At 35.0% G+C, this 15,623-nt stretch overlaps 1 protein-coding gene across 1 annotated transcript in view; it reads left to right on the top strand.

Annotated features, from left to right (window-relative positions):
• Nucleotides 1–202: 202 nt before the first annotated feature.
• LOC311088014 (protein eva-1 homolog B-like) overlaps nucleotides 203–15,623 on the top strand; it is a 28,688-nt gene continuing 13,267 nt past the window's right edge. Inside the window, exon 1 of the mRNA XM_084121628.1 lies at nucleotides 203–287. The gene's annotated coding sequence lies outside the window, so the exon portion shown is untranslated. The remainder of the gene's footprint in view (nucleotides 288–15,623) is intronic.

Genomic DNA, 15,623 nt, shown 5'->3' with positions numbered 1-15,623 from the left:
GAGGAGGAGAAGAAACAGGGAATATCAAAAGAAGCGGAGAGAGATAATACACAGTGAGGCAGAGTTAAAGCAGAACTCGGCAACTCTAGTAATTTCTTCGCTGATCTTCACTTTTGTTGTCGCGTGTTTTCTCAAAGAGCTCCCCCTACAGCTGTGGGCCGTATATTTCACAACACAGTCGTAAAAAAAAACTCACTTGAGGCACCCTCCTCCCCCTTTCTACCACTGCTGCTCATGTGCATATGTTATATCGTAGCAGGCCAACGTGTGGAGCTATGTCATCCGAGGTGGGTAATACATCATACACAGTATCATATGGCGTGTGTTTATGTCGAATTGCCGTAAAGCAGTTCGTGTTTCTCGCTTCTCGTTCTCGCTTCTCACAAGACTTCCAATTTCTATCTTGCCGGGACGGTAGTCCCCAAGTTGTTTTCCGCATGTGAACGCTGGGGGGAGCGGGGAAAGTCACCAATATCACCAGAACAGGTTGTTTAACCATCCAAATTATTTCTAGACAGTTTTATTAAGTTAAAAAAGTTGCCAAGCTCTCCTTTAAAGGAGGAATACTTCAGAACGGAAAGGCAAAGATGGAAGAAGAGGGTGGAGGAAGGGAAGCTAAAAAAAATAGCAATGACTTGAATGAAAGGGAAAAGAGAAGTCAGAGAAAGGCTTGGAAACATAGACAACAAGTATCAAGAGAACGTAAGAGAAAGGGCTCAGATCACCTAGAAACTCCCCCAAACAGTCCGGTGGATCAGGCCATACACGATCCAGCTCGGAGTAGGCAGGCTAAATGTTTATCACAGTGCTCAGGATTGTTATTTTTTGGACCAAATAGTTAAATAAAGTTGTTAAGCAAGTAGCCATTGACTTGAGTTGTATAAATTTTGAAATTGTATGTTGTAATGAGGCCACTGTCACCACCGTCAGTTCTAAAGTCACCACCGTCAGAGGGAGTTTTATTTGTTTTAAATGAATATGCTTACAATATGTTTCTTCAGTGCTGTTGAGTTATTAAAGTACTGGTATCTTTTAATACAAAAAATATGTTTGTTAAATAAAAAAACATAACTTTTTCTATTTAGGCTGAAAGTAAACGTTGTATGATGTTAGATCTTTTAAAGGAGTACACGTGAAACAGTATAAAACATGAAAAAAAGTGAATATTTAACACTTAACAGCAAATATGTGTACTAAGAATGCCAGATAATGATTTAAAAACTCTAAATACATATTAGACCAAATAAATAAAAAATTATTTGCTTTTTATTGTGTCTGACGGTGTTGACAAAAACAAAGTAATAACTGGAAAAACGCCTTTTTTATGAAAAAAATACAAAATGAGGAGGTTGCACCGATATATTGCTGAACAGCCAAGACCTTGGTCTATAATAATATATCTTCAGATTTTGTAATTTTACTAACTTTTTATTTTCAAAATTAAAACTGTTTTATCCAAATTCCCAAGAATCAGTGTATTAATAGAATGCAAAGCGCTCCCTCGCAAACACAATTGTATTCTCTCGCAAAACTTCGGACAAACACTTAATGTTTAATGTCCCGCTGGCAGTGTTTCAGACAGCTCCATACGTGAACAATGGAGCGGGTCATAGAGTTTTATTTTGAACTTGGACTTAAAGAAATATGGTCACTGCTTAGTTAAAGGAGTTCATTAAAAATGGCAATACATTCACAGACTTTAAAATAATTGAGTTGGGCCAACTTAATTTTGGAAATTATAAATTCTAAATATTAATTATTGAGTTGGGCCAACTTAATTTCGAACAATTTAAATTGAGTTGGGTCAACTTAATTTTGGGAAATTTAAATTCCAAATATTAATTATTGATTTGGGCCAACTTAATTTCGAACAATGTAAATTGAGTAGGGCCAACTTAATTTTTAACTATTTAAATTCCAAATATTAATTATTGAGTTGGGCCAACTTAACTTCGAACAATGTAAATTAAGTTGGGCCAACTTAATTTTGGAAAATTTAAATTCAAAATATTAATTATTGTGTTGGGTCAACTTAATTTTAGAAATTTAAAATACTAAATATTAGTTATTGAGTTAGGCCAACTTAATTTTTAACTATTTAAATTGAGTTGGGTCAACTTAATTTTGGAAAATTTAAATTCTAAATATTAATTATTGAGTTGGGCCAACTTAATTTTTAACTGTTTAAATTCCAAGTATTAATTATTGAGTTGGGCCAACTTAATTTTTTAACTGTTTAAATTCCAAGTATTAATTATTGAGTTGGGCCAACTTAATTTCGAACAATGTAAATTGAGTTGGGTCAACTTAATTTTGAACATTTTAAATTCTAAATATTAATTATTGAGTTGGACCAACTTAATTTTGAACAATTTAAATTGAGTTGGGCCAACTTAATTTTGAACAATTTAAATTCTAAATATTAATTATTGAGTTGGGCCAACTTAATTTTTTAACTATTTAAATTGAGTTGGGCCAACTTAATTTTGGACATTTTAAATTCTAAATATTAATTATTGAGTTGGACCAACTTAATTTAGAACAATTTAAGTTGAGTTGGGTCAACTTAATTTTGGAAAATTTAAATTCCAAATATTAATTATTGAGTTGGACCAACTTAATTTAGAACAATTTAAATTGAGTTGGGCCAACTTTATTTTGAACAATTTAAATTCTAAATATTAATTATTGAGTTGGGTCAACTTAATTTTGAACAATTTAAATTCTAAATATTAATTATTGAGTTGGGCCAACTTAACTTCGAACAATGTAAATTAAGTTGGGCCAACTTAATTTTGGAAAATTTAAATTCAAAATATTAATTATTGTGTTGGGTCAACTTAATTTTAGAAATTTAAAATACTAAATATTAGTTATTGAGTTAGGCCAACTTAATTTTTAACTATTTAAATTGAGTTGGGTCAACTTAATTTTGGAAAATTTAAATTCTAAATATTAATTATTGAGTTGGGCCAACTTAATTTTTAACTGTTTAAATTCCAAGTATTAATTATTGAGTTGGGCCAACTTAATTTTTTAACTGTTTAAATTCCAAGTATTAATTATTGAGTTGGGCCAACTTAATTTCGAACAATGTAAACTGAGTTGGGTCAACTTAATTTTGAACATTTTAAATTCTAAATATTAATTATTGAGTTGGACCAACTTAATTTTGAACAATTTAAATTGAGTTGGGCCAACTTAATTTTGAACAAATTAAATTCTAAATATTAATTATTGAGTTGGGCCAACTTAATTTTTTAACTATTTAAATTGAGTTGGGCCAACTTAATTTTGAACAAATTAAATTCTAAATATTAATTATTGAGTTGGGCCAACTTAATTTTTTAACTATTTAAATTGAGTTGGGCCAACTTAATTTTGGACATTTTAAATTCTAAATATTAATTATTGAGTTGGACCAACTTAATTTAGAACAATTTAAGTTGAGTTGGGTCAACTTAATTTTGGAAAATTTAAATTCCAAATATTAATTATTGAGTTGGACCAACTTAATTTAGAACAATTTAAATTGAGTTGGGCCAACTTTATTTTGAACAATTTAAATTCTAAATATTAATTATTGAGTTGGGTCAACTTAATTTTTAACAATTTAAATTGAGTTGGGCCAACTTAATTTTGGAAAATTTCAATTCTAAATATGAATTGAGTTGGGTCAACTTAATTTTGAACAATTTAAATTGAGTTGGGTCAACTTAATTTTGGACATTTTAAATTCTAAATGTTAATTATTGAGTTGGGCCAACTTAATTTTTAACTATTTAAATTCCAAGCATTAATTATTGAGTTGGGCCAACTTAATTTCGAATTATGTAAATTGAGTGGGGGAACGGATTTCGACAGCTGAACTTTTTGCCGTCGAATTCTGTTCCCCCTATGTTTATTACACAATAAGGTTCCAAAATGTATCTAATTGCAACATATAACTGTCCTCAATAGCCTAGTGGTCAGTGCCCTGACAATATTTTTTTTTTAGCTTTGGGCGACCTCAGTTCAAGTCCTGGTTCATCAAACTTTCTTGATACTATACTGTCCTATCATAATAAAAGGCAAAAAATATATATTCTTTAAACTGATGCAAGTTAAGCTCCATCCACAAACAAAAATAAAATCAGCATTTTTAAGCCATTACATCAACAACTCTCATAATGGGAGTGGGGGAACGGATTCCGACAGCTGTTTTTTTGCCGTCGGATTCTGTTCCCCCTATGTTTCTTACATAATGAGGTTCTAATATTTATCAAATTGCAGCATGTAACTGTCCTCAATAGCCTGGTGGTCAGTCCCCTAACAATGTTTTTTTTTTAGCTTTGGGCGACCCGAGTTCAAGTCCCGGTCCGTCAAACTTTCTTGATACTATACTGTCCTATCATAATAAAAGGCAAAAAAAATATATTCTTTAAACTGATGCAAGTTAAGCTCCATCCACACACAAAAATAAAATCAGCATTTTTTCAAGCCATTACAGTCCATCAACACCTCTCAAAATGGGTGGGGGAACTGATTCCGACAGCTGTTTTTTTGCCGTCGGATTCTGTTCCCCCTATATTTCTGACAAACTGAGGTTCTAATATTTATCAAATTAAAGCAAATTACTAGCCTCAGTAGCCTAGTAGGCAGTTCCATGACAAATTGTTTTTTTAGCTTTGGGCGACCCGAGTTCAAGTCCCGGTTCGTCAAACTTTCTTGATACTCTACTGTCCTATCATAATAAAAGGCAAAAACATATATTCTTTAAACTGATGCAAGTTAAGCTCCATCCACACACAAAAATAAAATCAGCATTTTTTCAAGCCATTACATCAACACCTCTCATAATGCGAGTGGGGGAACGGATTCCGACAGCTGTTTTTTTTGCCGTCGGATTCTGTTCCCCCCATATTTCTGACAAACTGAGGTTCTAATATTTATCAAATTGATGCTGTTTAAGCTCCATCCACACACAGAATAGAATAAGCATATTTTAAGCCAATACATCAACATCTCTCATCATTGGGGTGGGGGAACGGATTTCGACAGCTGAACTATTTGCCGTCGGAATCTGTTTCTTACATAATGAGGTTCTAATATTTATCACATTGCAGCTAATTGCTGAACCCAATAGCCTAGTGTTCAGTACTCTCTGCACAGACATTCATTGTTTTTCAGCTTATTACGACCCGAGTTCAAGTCCCGGTTTGTCAAACTTTCTTTATACTATACTGTCCTATCATAATAAAAGGCAAAAAATATATTCTTTAAACTGATGCAAGTTAAGCTCCATCCACACACAAAAATAAAATCAGCATTTTTTTAAGCCATTACATCAAAACCTCTCATAATGGGAGTGGGGGAACGGATTCCGACAGCTGTTTTTTTGCCGTCGGATTCTGTTCCCCCCATATTTCTGACAAACTGAGGTTCTAATATTTATCAAATTGATGCTGTTTAAGCTCCATCCACACACAGAATAGAATAAGCATATTTTAAGCCAATACATCAACATCTCTCATCATTGGGGTGGGGGAATGGATTTCGACAGCTGAACTATTTGCCGTCGGAATCTGTTTCTTACATAATGAGGTTCTAATATTTATCACATTGCAGCTAATTGCTGAACCCAATAGCCTAGTGTTCAGTACTCTCTGCACAGACATTCATTGTTTTTCAGCTTATTACGACCCGAGTTCAAGTCCCGGTTTGTCAAACTTTCTTTATACTATACTGTCCTATCATAATAAAAGGCAAAAAATATATTCTTTAAACTGATGCAAGTTAAGCTCCATCCACACACAAAAATAAAATCAGCATTTTTTTAAGCCATTACATCAAAACCTCTCATAATGGGAGTGGGGGAACGGATTCCGACAGCTGTTTTTTTGCCGTCGGATTCTGTTCCCCCCATATTTCTGACAAACTGAGGTTCTAATATTTATCAAATTGAAGCATAGTATTACCCTCAATAGCCCAGTGGTCGGTTCCGTGACAAATTTTTTTTTAGCTTTGGGCGACCAGAGTTCAAGTCCCGGTTCGTCAAACTTTCTTGATACTCTACTGTCCTATCATAATAAAAGGCAAAAAATATATTCTTTGAACTGATGCAAGTTAAGCTCCATCCACACACAAAAATAAAATCAGCATTTTTTAAGCCCTTACAGTACATCAACACCTCTCATAATGGGAGTGGGGGAACGGATTCCGACAGCTGTTTTTTTTGCCGTCGGATTCTGTTCCCCCCATATTTCTGACAAACTGAGGTTCTAATATTTATCAAATTGATGCTGTTTAAGCTCCATCCACACACAGAATAGAATAAGCATATTTTAAGCCGATACATCAACATCTCTCATCATTGGGGTGGGGGAACGGATTTCGACAGCTGAACTATTTGCCGTCGGAATCTGTTTCCCCTATGTTTCTTACATAATGAGGTTCTAATATTTATCACATTGCAGCTAATTGCTGAACCCAATAGCCTAGTGTTCAGTACCCTCTGCACAGACATTCATTGTTTTTCAGCTTATTACGACCCGAGTTCAAGTCCCGGTTCGTCAAACTTTCTTGATATTCTACTGTCCTATCACAATAAAAGGCAAAAAAATATATTCTTTAAACTGATGCAAGTTAAGCTCCATTCACACACAAAAATAAAATCAGCATTTTTTTAAGCCATTACATCAACACCTCTCATAATGGGAGTGGGGGAACGGATTCCGACAGCTGTTTTTTTGCCGTCGGACTCTGTTCCCCCTATGTTTCTTACATAATGAGGTTCTATTATTTATCACATTGCAGCTAGTTGTTTAACCCAATAGCCTAGTGGTCAGTACCCTCTACACAGACATTCATTGTTTTTCAGCTTATTACGACCCGAGTTCAAGTCCCGGTTCGTCAAACTTTCTTGATACTATACTGTCCTATCATAATAAAAGGCAAAAAAATATATTCTTTAAACTGATGCAAGTTAAGCTCCATCCACACACAAAAATAAAATCAGCATTTTTTTTAAGCCATTACATCAACACCTCTCATAATGGGTGGGGGGGAACGGATTCCGACAGCTGTTTTTTTGCCGTCGGATTCTGTTCACCCCCATATTTCTGACAAACTGAGGTTCTAATATTTATCAAATTGATGCTGTTTAAGCTCCATCCACACACAGAATAGAATAAGCATATTTTAAGCCGATACATCAACATCTCTCATCATTGGGGTGGGGGAACGGATTTCGACAGCTGAACTATTTGCCGTCGGAATCTGTTTCCCTATGTTTCTTACATAATGATGTTCTAATATTTATCACATTGCAGCTAATTGCTGAACCCAATAGCCTAGTGTTCAGTACCCTCTGCACAGACATTCATTGTTTTTTAGCTTATTACGACCCAAGTTCAAGTCCCGGTTCGTCAAACTTTCTTGATACTCTACTGTCCTATGATAATAAAAGGCAAAAAAATATATTCTTTAAACTGATGCAAGTTAAGCTCCATCCACACACAAAAATAAAATCAGCATTTTTTTAAGCCATTACATCAACACCTCTCATAAGGCGAGTGGGGGAACGGATTCCGACAGCTGTGTTTTTGCCGTCGGATTCTGTTCCCCCTATGTTTCTTATATAATGAGGTTCTAATATTTATCAAATTGCAGCATGTAACTGTCCTCAATAGCCTGGTGGTCAGTCCCCTAACAATGTTTTTTTTTTAGCTTTGGGCGACCCGAGTTCAAGTCCCGGTTCGTCAAACTTTCTTGATACTCTACTGTCCTATGATAATAAAAGGCAAAAAAATATATTCTTTAAACTGATGCAAGTTAAGCTCCATCCACACACAAAAATAAAATCAGCATTTTTTTTAAGCCATTACATCAACACCTCTCATAAGGGGAGTGGGGGAACGGATTCCGACAGCTGTTTTTTTGCTGTCGGATTCTGTTCCCCCCATATTTCTGACAAACTGAGGTTCTAATATTCATCAAATTGAAGCAAATTACTAGTCTCAATAGCCTAGTGGTCAGTTCCCTGACAAATTGTTTTTCAGCTTATCACGACCCGAGTTCAAGTCCCGGTTCATCAAACTTTTTTGATACTCTACTGTCCTATCATAATAAAAGGCAAAAAATATATTCTTTAAACTGATGCAAGTTAAGCTCCATCCACACACAAAAATAAAATCAGCATTTTTTTAAGCCATTACATCAACACCTCTCATAATGGGTGGGGGAACGGATTCCGACAGCTGTTATTTTGCCGTCGGATTCTGTTCCCCCCATATTTCTGACAAACTGAGGTTCTAATATTTACCAAATTGAAGCAAAGTACAAGCCTCAATAGCCCAGTGGTCAGTTCCCTGATACATTTTTTTTTTAGCTTTGGGCGACCCAAGTTCAAGTCCCGGTTCGTCAAAATTTCTTGATACTGTACTGTCCTATCATAATAAAAGGCAAAAAATATATATTCTTTAAACTGATGCAAGTTAAGCTCCATCCACAAACAAAAATAAAATCAGCATTTTTAAGCCATTACATCAACAACTCTCATAATGGGAGTGGGGGAACGGATTCCAACAGCTGTTTTTTTTGCCGTCGGATTCTGTTCCCCCCATATTTCTGACAAACTGAGGTTCTAATATTTATCAAATTGATGCTGTTTAAGCTCCATCCACACACAGAATAGAATAAGCATATTTTAAGCCGATACATCAACATCTCTCATCATTGGGGTGGGGGAACGAATTTTGACAGCTGAACTATTTGCCGTCGGAATCTGTTCCCCCTATGTTTCTTACATAATGAGGTTCTAATATTTAGCACATTGCAGCTAATTGCTGAACCCAATAGCCTAGTGTTCAATACCCTCTGCATAGACATTCATTGTTTTTCAGCTTATTACGACCCGAGTTCAAGTCCCGGTTCGTCAAACTTTCTTGATACTATACTGTCCTATCATAATAAAAGGAAAAAAAATATATTCTTTAAACTGATGCAAGTTAAGCTCCATCCACACACAAAAATAAAATCAGCATTTTTTTAAGCCATTACATCAACACCTCTCATAAGGCGAGTGGGGGAACGGATTCCGACAGCTGTTTTTTTTTGCTGTCGGATTCTGTTCCCCCCATATTTCTGACAAACTAAGGTTCTAATATTTATCAAATTGAAGCAAATTACTAGCCTCAATAGCCTAGTGGTCAGTTCCCTGACAAATTTTCATTTTAGCTTTGGGCGACCCGAGTTCAAGTCCCGGTTTGTCAAACTTTCTTTATACTATACTGTCCTATCATAATAAAAGGCAAAAAAATATATTCGTTAAACTGATGCAAGTTAAGCTCCATCCACACACAAAAATAAAATCAGCATTTTTTTAAGCCATTACATCAAAACCTCTCATAATGGGAGTGGGGGAACGGATTCCGACAGCTGTTGTTTTTTTGCCGTCGGATTCTGTTCACCCCCATATTTCTGACAAACTGAGGATCTAATATTTATCACATTAAGAAAAATTACTAGCCTCAATAGCCTAGTGGTCAGTTCCATGACAAATTGATTTTTTAGCTTTGGGCGACCCGAGTTCAAGTCCCGGTTCGTCAAACTTTCTTGATATTCTACTGTCCTATCACAATAAAAGGCAAAAAAATATATTCTTTAAACTGATGCAAGTTAAGCTCCATCCACACACAAAAATAAAATCAGCATTTTTTTAAGCCATTACATCAACACCTCTCATAATGGGTGGGGGAACGGATTCCGACAGCTGTTTTTTTGCCATCGGATTCTGTTCCCCCCATATTTCTGACAAACTGAGGTTCAACTATTTATCAAATTCGAGCAAATTACTAGCCTCAATAGCCAAGTGTTCAGTTACCTGACAATTATTTTTTTTTTAGCTATGGACAACCCGAGTTGAAGTCCCGGTTCGTCAAACTTTCTTGATACTCTACTGTCCTATCATAATAAAAGGCAAAAAAATATATTCTTTAAACTGATGCAAGTTAAGCTCCATCCACACACAAAAATAAAATCAGCATTTTTTAAGCCATTACAGTACATCAACACCTCTCATAATGGGAGTGGGGGAACGGATTCCGACAGCTGTTTTTTTGCCGTCGGATTCTGTTCCCCCTATGTTTCTTACATAATGAGGTTCTAATATTTATCAAATTGCAGCATGTAACTGTCCTCAATAGCCTGGTGGTCAGTCCCCTAACAATGTTTTTTTTTTAGCTTTGGGCGACCCGAGTTCAAGTCCCGGTCCGTCAAACTTTCTTGATACTATACTGTCCTATCATAATAAAAGGCAAACAAATATATTCTTTAAACTGATGCAAGTTAAGCTCCATCCACAAACAAAAATAAAATCAGCATTTTTAAGCCATCAACATCTCTCATAATGGGAGTGGGGGAACGGATTTCGACAGCTGAACTTTTTGCCGTCGGATTCTGTTCCCCCCATATTTCTGACACACTGAGGTTGTAATATTTATCAAATTGATGCTGTTTAAGCTCCATCCATCCACACACAGAACAGAATAAGCATATTTTAAGCCGATACATCAACATCTCTCATCATTGGGGTGGGGGAACGGATTTCGACAGATGAACTATTGGCCGTCGGATTCTGTTCCCCCTATGTTTCTAACACAACGAGGTTGTAATATTTATCACATTGTAGATAATTGCAGAACCCAATAGCCTAGTGGTCAGTACACTCTGCACTGGCATTCATTGTCTTTCAGCTTATTACGACACGAGTTCAAGTCCAGGTTCATCAAACTTTCTCGATACTATACTATCCTATCATCATAAAAAGCAAAACTATATATTCTTTAAACTGATGCAAGTTAAGCTCCATCCACACACAAAAATAAAATCAGCATTTTTTAAGCCATTACATCAACACCTCTCATAATGGTAGTGGGGGAACGGATTCCGACAGCTGTTTTTTTTTTTTTTTTTTTTCGTGGATTCTGTTCCCCCCATATTTCTGACACACTGAGGTTCTAATATTTATCAAATTGATGCTGTTTAAGCTCCATCCACACACAGAATAGAATAAGCATATTTTAAGCCGATACATCAACATCTCTCATCATTGGGGTGGGGGAACGGATTTCAACAGCTGAACTTTTTGCCGTCGGATTCTGTTCCCCCTATGTTTATTACACAATAAGGTTCCAAAATGTATCAAAATACAGCAAATAACTTTCCTCAATAGCCTAGTGGTCAGTGCCCAGACAATACTTTTTTTTTAGCTTTGGGCGACCCAAGTTCAAGTTCCGGTTCGTCAAACTTTCTTGATACTATACTGTCCTATCATAATAAAAGGCAAAAAAAAAAAAAAAAAAATCTTTAAACTGATGCAAGTTAAGCTCCATCCACAAACAAAAATAAAATCAGCATTTTTAAGCCATTACATCAACAACTCTCATAATGGGAGTTAGGCCAACTTAATTTTGGAAATTTTAAATACCAAATATTAATTATTGTGTTGGGTCTACTTAATTTTAGAAATTTTAAATACTAAATATTAGTTATTGAGTTAGGCCAACTTAATTTAGAACAATTTAAATTGAGTTGGGCCAACTTAATTTTTAACAATTTAAATTCTAAATATTAATTATTGAGTTGGGCCAACTTAATTTTTAACTATTTAAATTGAGTTGGGTCAACTTAATTTCGGAAAATTTAAATTCTAAATATTAATTATTGAGTTGGGCCAACTTAATTTTTAACTATTTAAATTCCAAGTATTAATTATTGAGTTGGGCCAACTTAATTTCGAACAATGTAAATTGAGTTGGGTCAACTTAATTTTTAACATTTTAAATTCTAAATATTAATTATTGAGTTGGACCAACTTAATTTTGAACAATTTAAATTGAGTTGGGCCAACTTAATTTTGAAAAATTTAAATTCTAAATATTAATTATTGAGTTGGGTCAACTTAATTTTTAACAATTTAAATTGAGTTGGGCCAACTTAATTTTGGAAAATTTCAATTCTAAATATGAATTATTGAGTTGGGTCAACTTAATTTTGAACAATTTAAATTGAGTTGGGTTAACTTAATTTTGGACATTTTAAATTCTAAATATTAATTATTGAGTTGGGCCAACTTAATTTTTAACTATTTAAATTCCAAGTATTAATTATTGAGTTGAGCCAACTTAATTTCGAATTATGTAAATTGAGTGGGGGAACGGATTTCGACAGCTGAACTTTTTGCCGTCGAATTCTGTTCCCCCTATGTTTATTACACAATAAGGTTCCAAAATGTATCTAATTGCAGAATGTAACTGTCCTCAATAGCCTGGTGGTCAGTCCCCTAACAATGTTTTTTTTTTAGCTTTGGGCGACCCGAGTTCAAGTCCCGGTCCGTCAAACTTTCTTGATACTATACTGTCCTATCATAATAAAAGGCAAAAAAAATATATTCTTTAAACTGATGCAAGTTAAGCTCCATCCACACACAAAAATAAAATCAGCATTTTTTCAAGCCATTACAGTCCATCAACACCTCTCAAAATGGGTGGGGGAACTGATTCCGACAGCTGTTTTTTTTGCCGTCGGATTCTGTTCCCCCCATATTTCTGACAAACTGAGGTTCTAATATTTATCGAATTGAAGTAAAGTACTATCCTCAATAGCCCAGTGGTCAGTTCCCTGGCAAATTTTTTTTTTAGCTTTGGGCGACCCGAGTTCAAGTCCCGGTTCGTCAAACTTTCTTGATACTCTACTGTCCTATCATAATAAAAGGCAAAAACATATATTCTTTAAACTGATGCAAGTTAAGCTCCATCCACACACAAAAATAAAATCAGCATTTTTTCAAGCCATTACATCAACACCTCTCATAATGGGAGTGGGGGAACGGATTCCGACAGCTGTTTTTTTTTGCTGTCGGATTCTGTTCCCCCAATATATTCTGACAAACTAAGGTTTTAATATTTATCAAATTGAAGCAAATTACAAGCCTCAATAGCCTAGTGGTCAGTTCCCTGACAAATTTTCTTTTTAGCTTTGGGCGACCCGAGTTCAAGTCCCGGTTCGTCAAACTTTCTTTATACTATACTGTCCTATCATAATAAAAGGCAAAAAAATATATTCGTTAAACTGATGCAAGTTAAGCTCCATCCACACACAAAAATAAAATCAGCATTTTTTTAAGCCATTACATCAAAACCTCTCATAATGGGAGTGGGGGAACGGATTCCGACAGCTGTTGTTTTTTTGCCGTCGGATTCTGTTCACCCCCATATTTCTGACAAACTGAGGATCTAATATTTATCACATTAAGAAAAATTACTAGCCTCAATAGCCTAGTGGTCAGTTCCATGACAAATTGATTTTTTAGCTTTGGGCGACCCGAGTTCAAGTCCCGGTTCGTCAAACTTTCTTGATATTCTACTGTCCTATCACAATAAAAGGCAAAAAAATATATTCTTTAAACTGATGCAAGTTAAGCTCCATCCACACACAAAAATAAAATCAGCATTTTTTTAAGCCATTACATCAACACCTCTCATAATGGGTGGGGGAACGGATTCCGACAGCTGTTTTTTTGCCATCGGATTCTGTTCCCCCCATATTTCTGACAAACTGAGGTTCAACTATTTATCAAATTCGAGCAAATTACTAGCCTCAATAGCCAAGTGTTCAGTTACCTGACAATTATTTTTTTTTTAGCTATGGACAACCCGAGTTGAAGTCCCGGTTCGTCAAACTTTCTTGATACTCTACTGTCCTATCATAATAAAAGGCAAAAAAATATATTCTTTAAACTGATGCAAGTTAAGCTCCATCCACACACAAAAATAAAATCAGCATTTTTTAAGCCATTACAGTACATCAACACCTCTCATAATGGGAGTGGGGGAACGGATTCCGACAGCTGTTTTTTTGCCGTCGGATTCTGTTCCCCCTATGTTTCTTACATAATGAGGTTCTAATATTTATCAAATTGCAGCATGTAACTGTCCTCAATAGCCTGGTGGTCAGTCCCCTAACAATGTTTTTTTTTTAGCTTTGGGCGACCCGAGTTCAAGTCCCGGTCCGTCAAACTTTCTTGATACTATACTGTCCTATCATAATAAAAGGCAAACAAATATATTCTTTAAACTGATGCAAGTTAAGCTCCATCCACAAACAAAAATAAAATCAGCATTTTTAAGCCATCAACATCTCTCATAATGGGAGTGGGGGAACGGATTTCGACAGCTGAACTTTTTGCCGTCGGATTCTGTTCCCCCCATATTTCTGACACACTGAGGTTGTAATATTTATCAAATTGATGCTGTTTAAGCTCCATCCATCCACACACAGAACAGAATAAGCATATTTTAAGCCGATACATCAACATCTCTCATCATTGGGGTGGGGGAACGGATTTCGACAGATGAACTATTGGCCGTCGGATTCTGTTCCCCCTATGTTTCTAACACAACGAGGTTGTAATATTTATCACATTGTAGATAATTGCAGAACCCAATAGCCTAGTGGTCAGTACACTCTGCACTGGCATTCATTGTCTTTCAGCTTATTACGACACGAGTTCAAGTCCAGGTTCATCAAACTTTCTCGATACTATACTATCCTATCATCATAAAAAGCAAAACTATATATTCTTTAAACTGATGCAAGTTAAGCTCCATCCACACACAAAAATAAAATCAGCATTTTTTAAGCCATTACATCAACACCTCTCATAATGGTAGTGGGGGAACGGATTCCGACAGCTGTTTTTTTTTTTTTTTTTTTTCGTGGATTCTGTTCCCCCCATATTTCTGACACACTGAGGTTCTAATATTTATCAAATTGATGCTGTTTAAGCTCCATCCACACACAGAATAGAATAAGCATATTTTAAGCCGATACATCAACATCTCTCATCATTGGGGTGGGGGAACGGATTTCAACAGCTGAACTTTTTGCCGTCGGATTCTGTTCCCCCTATGTTTATTACACAATAAGGTTCCAAAATGTATCAAAATACAGCAAATAACTTTCCTCAATAGCCTAGTGGTCAGTGCCCAGACAATACTTTTTTTTTAGCTTTGGGCGACCCAAGTTCAAGTTCCGGTTCGTCAAACTTTCTTGATACTATACTGTCCTATCATAATAAAAGGCAAAAAAAAAAAAAAAAAAATCTTTAAACTGATGCAAGTTAAGCTCCATCCACAAACAAAAATAAAATCAGCATTTTTAAGCCATTACATCAACAACTCTCATAATGGGAGTTAGGCCAACTTAATTTTGGAAATTTTAAATACCAAATATTAATTATTGTGTTGGGTCTACTTAATTTTAGAAATTTTAAATACTAAATATTAGTTATTGAGTTAGGCCAACTTAATTTAGAACAATTTAAATTGAGTTGGGCCAACTTAATTTTTAACAATTTAAATTCTAAATATTAATTATTGAGTTGGGCCAACTTAATTTTTAACTATTTAAATTGAGTTGGGTCAACTTAATTTCGGAAAATTTAAATTCTAAATATTAATTATTGAGTTGGGCCAACTTAATTTTTAACTATTTAAATTCCAAGTATTAATTATTGAGTTGGGCCAACTTAATTTCGAACAATGTAAATTGAGTTGGGTCAACTTAATTTTTAACATTTTAAA

This window comes from Abramis brama, assembly GCF_963993115.1.
Source record: "Abramis brama genome assembly, chromosome: 8".
In the NCBI taxonomy this organism is placed as follows: Eukaryota; Metazoa; Chordata; class Actinopteri; order Cypriniformes; family Leuciscidae; genus Abramis; species Abramis brama.
The sequence above is the reverse complement of the archived record's forward strand: the minus strand, read 5'-3'. Positions and strand labels throughout refer to the sequence as shown.